Source organism: Spinacia oleracea, chromosome 5 (assembly GCF_020520425.1).
Source record: "Spinacia oleracea cultivar Varoflay chromosome 5, BTI_SOV_V1, whole genome shotgun sequence".
NCBI classification, from domain to species: domain Eukaryota; kingdom Viridiplantae; phylum Streptophyta; class Magnoliopsida; order Caryophyllales; family Amaranthaceae; genus Spinacia; species Spinacia oleracea.
Window position 1 is genome coordinate 31,145,227 of NC_079491.1, and position 5,200 is coordinate 31,150,426.

Genomic DNA, 5,200 nt, shown 5'->3' on the forward strand with positions numbered 1-5,200 from the left:
ATCCCCCGGTCTGAAAACAACAAGGCAGACGCTTTATCTAAACTGGCAAGCTCAGCATCCTGCGACACGCCACGTCATGTATTCTGGGAGGTAAAACAGTCCAAAAGCATTGACGCCTCGAGAATAGAAATCTTGGATCGGACAGCCACCTGGATGGATGACATTGTCAACTTCAAAATGAATGGAGTACTCCCTGATGATCCCAAGCAGGCAGAAAGATTACAAAAGAAATGTACATGGTTTGAGATATGGAATGGAACACTATACAAAAAAGCCTTCTCACGGCCACTTCTCCGCTGCGTAACCCCCGAGAAGGGGCAAGAGGTACTGGAAGATCTTCATCAGGGATTAGGCAGCTCACACATAGGAGGGAGGGCCCTGGCCGAAAAAACTTTAAGAACTGGATACTATTGGCCCACTCTCAAAGAAGACGCCCTCAATATGGTCAAGCGTTGTGATAAATGCCAACGATTTGCTCACCTAATTCGACGACCAACACAGAAACTGACGCCAATCACCAGCCCTATACCTTTTGCCAAATGGGGGATGGACTTATTAGGACCCTATACGACGGCGCCAGGAGGACTGCGTTATGTAATAGTAGTCGTCGATTACTTCACTAAATGGGTAGAAGCTGAGGCTTTAAAGAACACTAAAGCACAGGATGTGAGAGCATTCATCTGGAAAAATATAATCACAAGATTTGGCGTACCTCAGTCTATCGTCTTCGACAATGGGCCACAATTCAAGACGCCCAAATTAGAAGAGTGGTTGGCCGACCATGGTCTCACAACATGTTTTGCATCAGTAGGACGCCCCCAAGCTAACGGACAAGTAGAGGCATTCAACAAGATTATCTCTGAAGGGATGAAGAAGAAGCTTGATGAGGCAAAGGGTTTATGGGCCGACGAGTTACCCAATGTTTTATGGTCTATACGGACCACGGCAAAAAATTCCACAGGAGAAACACCATTCTTGTTAGCCTATGGGGCTGAAGCCGTCCTACCCATTGAAATGTGCGAACCCACCCTGCGCGTCATGTTGTTTAATGAAGATGCCAATTGGGAAATGATGAAGGCGGCCTTGGATTTCTTACCAGAAACCAGAGGGAATGCGGCTCTACGACAACAGCTATACAAACTCCGCATGACAAGGGAATACAACAAAAGGGTTTCTAGAAGAATACTTAAAGTTGGAGATTTTGTGCTTAGGAAAATAGAAGCCGTCGGACGCGCCAATGAACAAGGGAAACTCACCCCTACTTGGGAAGGTCCGTATGAGATTTACGAGGAGGTTCGAGACGGAACATACCGGATCCAAGACATGCAGGGACGTCCGATTTTGCGTACTTGGAATGCGGATAACCTCAAGAAGTATTTTTTCTAGATTGACACTTGTCTAGATTATATGCATTGTAAAGACGTCTAGAGCCTAGACGCACCGTGTAGCATGTTTTAAACATTAAATGAAAAATTCACTGCAAGCCGGTCTTGCTGAGAAATCCTTCTGAAAAGAATGTCATCAAAACTCTCGGAGAAATGCAAACTAATGCTCTCCCAAAAAGACTAGTCGTTTAAAGGCCTAAGAAATGGCCCAGACTAGCACCCTCACTAGGCTGATCACCTAGAACACAGGGGTTACACATTCCTAACACAGCTATATAAAGTAGCAAAAGACCTTGGCAAAAAGACCAGGGCAGATATCTGACGACTCCAATGGGGGGCGTCGGACGTAATCATAAAAAATATGATGAAAGCTAAAAAGCAGTAAGACGTTCAAAAGGACATCATGTCATTCCCAAAAAGTTAGCCATAATTACAAGAATTATGCACAAAAGCCACCAAGCATGGCGTCAAAAGAACATGTGCAAAAAAAAAAAAAAAAGCAACACATTAATAAAAACAAAGACGCGTAGGAACTCATTCCTCATCCTCGCTGGGCACGAACTCAGGAGGGGTGCGTCCTTCCCTTTGAGCCTTCTCCACCTCAATCTGATAGGTGAGAAACTTCTCAAACCAGCTGAAGGGACGTTCGCTTGCAAATTCAGCATTCCATGCAAGCTCCATACCCCTCCGGATCGATTTCTCACCCAGCATGGCCGACTGGGCGAGGACGCTCTGTGACGAATCGACTTCCTTGCTAGCCGCCTCCAGTTGAACCTCCAACTCTTTAAACTGAGTCTCCAGACGAGAAAACTCAGCCTCTTTCTCCTTTATCTTCTTGGAAAGATCCTCCATTTCAGAAAAGTTCTGATCAATATGCAGGACACGAGTTGTGTTTTCAGCATTTTGAGAGGCCAGGGCGGTAGTCACAGCGTCAATCTGTTCCCGCCTGTCTAAGCGAAGCTTCTCCAGTGCAGCAAAATGCTGGTCACCACACTGACTGGCCAGAAGACGGTGACGAGCTTCTTCATACACCAAAGCAGTGCGCCACTTTTTCAGCAAGTCCAGCAGAATGAACATCTGCGCAAAAATAGTAAGTCAAACAAAAAGAAACGAGTGTGTAAAAATAAAGGTATAATGAAACTTACGTCCAGCGCCAAGGACTGCATGGCGGCAAGCATATTCTCGGCCGCCTCAGGAAGAGTTTCAGCATATTGGGGAGGAATGGCACTGCGCATCAGCGTCATTATCTTCCTACGATCATGAGAATTGAACCCGCCTGAAGAAGGGATCTGATCCAATTCAGCATCTATGTCTTTCTGAGGATCGGGAATTTCTATGGGAAAAACAACGGCCTTAGAATCCCTGGGGGAAACTATAGAACTGCTAGACGAGGAACGGCAGGTGGTTACGATGTTGGAGTAAAACTTACCCCCAGAATTCCTAGCTCTCTCCGCCGCCCTCGGAGGGATGTTGCGGCGGACGACTTCAGGAATCCCCGCAAGAGGATCAGCTGTCCCTCCAGTTTTCTCCAAGCTAGGAGGATGCAGCCTTGGGGACGGCAAACCCCTTAGAAGCCTTCGACGTCATCGACTTGAAGACGGGTTTCCCTGTACCGCCAGCCCTGCGTTTGGGAGTAGGAGCCGCGTCCGTGCTCGCCTTCCTCGTCTTCTAAAAAAAAATGATTAAAAAAAAAAACAAGTTGTAAACAACAAAGGAAATCACGTCTGAAGATTTAATCAATACCTTCTCCTCCTCAGCAGGAGGGGGAGCCATTTGCTCATGAATGGCTTGCTCGGCTGCCTGCTGACGCTTCCAAGCTTTGAAGGTACTGGCGTCAGGTACCTTCGCCAACCAAGACGGCCTGTCCACTTGTCCTTTGGAGGCATCATCCAGCTGACCCATGGCCTCGTCTAGCAAAACGAGATAAAGACATTAGTGCGGTTTTGATTAAACAGAAGAATTGGAAGTATAGATACATTACCTCTCGGCATATACGGACACAGGCCTACAGTCGAGAGGAAAGTGGGATTGCTCAGTTGATTCAGATGAGGCAACCACCCCTCGGGTATGTAGGCCGTCTTGTCCTTGATGACGAGCGGCTTGACCAGGAACAGCGACGAGATCCGCTCCCAGAGCTCGGCGGAGATGGGAGGTAAAGAAGCACCTTTCCCAACGAAGTTGGGCTTGGCGTTCCAGCGTCTCAACCTCTCACACATCTCCAGATTGGTGGTTTTGATAACCACCCACTTCTTCCTCCAGTGATGCCACTTAGACGCCTTCCCCATCACCGTCCGATAGGCCCCTTTGTAGGTAAGAATCAGCCAGCCCGCGGCGGCTTTCGAAACTTGAGACATAGAGGCGATTCTTAGGAACGCCGAAAGAGAAGGGGTGATGCCGGCAAGCTCGCAGCGAGCAATGTAGCCAAACACACCCGCCCAGGAGTTCGGGGACATTTGGCACAGGCCAATATTGAAGCTGTCCAGCAACTCCACCACAAAGGGGTGAGGAGGAAATCTCATACCCAGCTTCAAAAACAAGCCGTAAATGGCGAACTCTCCTTTCACCAGTCCAAAGCTGGTGCAGTCCATGCCAGCCGGCATGCGGAATTTATACTCCGAACCTAGATTCAGAGACGCCCCATAGGCTTTCCCCTCTAGAGTGAGGAAATTCAGCCACGTCTGAAGTGGGAAGATGGCGCTGGGATGAAGGTGACCTTCCTCCCCACCTGACGTGCTAGCCGACGCGGCATCGGTGCTTTCTGGGACGTCCTCTATAGGAGAAGAGGATTCTCCTTCAAACTGCTCCTCGTCTTCTATTCGCGCCATTAAATCCTGCAACAAGCCAAGATTTGCTTCAAAACAGGGACAAACTTGAAAACAGAAGACGTCAACGGGACAAGATGACGCCTTCAGTTTGACGAGACCCATGCAAGACTAAGAAGAAAATTTGGAAGAATCTAAATCAACAAACACATTTTTCCAAAGAAATCCTTTACCTGATAAATCAAAAGGGAGTTTGTGAAAGAACTTGGATGAAGAACTGCAAGAACACGACTTTGAAGATCGTGGCGGTGCTACGGTGGATGTCGGTGGATATAAGACGCCGGAAATCGCTTTCTCCTATTTGCTCTCAAGTGATCACTGGAAATGAGGGGGGAAATCACTCAAATTGGCCACTTATTTATAGAGGGGTAAGAAATGATTACCCCTGCCACGCGTCATCACCCCGTTGGACACTCCAAGAGCAGTGAAAACTAACGTCTGTTTTCACTCCTCATGAGGGGCAAATGATGTGGGCTTGAACAAATCTCCCACAAAGCCCAAAGAGGCAGCCTACGACTCATACTAATCAGATGGGCCCAGGCCTGGAAAGAAGGCCCAAAGTCCTGCTACTCCACCAGAATAAAGACAGAGCCCCATTGGGCAAAGCCCATTATCTTTAAAAGCCGGTCCAAATATGGGAGGCCCATCATTGCAGGACAAAGGCCACGTGTCCTAAATCCCCAAGGGGCACGTGTCCCATAGTTAGGGTTGAGGGTGCAGTCCCCAAGGAACTCTAGCACTATAAATAGCTCAGATCCCAAGGTAAAAGGGCATTCAATTCCTGCTCAACCACAACAAACTTGTCTTTGCTCTGCCTTCTCTCTACAAATTACTTATCTCTCTAGCTTATACTTACTTAAGCATCGGAGGGAATATTCCTACGGGAATATTCTTGTTTTGCAGGTTGCCAGAAGTTCGTGCCAAGTCATACTTGATACCTCCGAGGAGCGCGTGCCACATCAGCACCGTAAAAGTTCCCACAACAGTAACTAT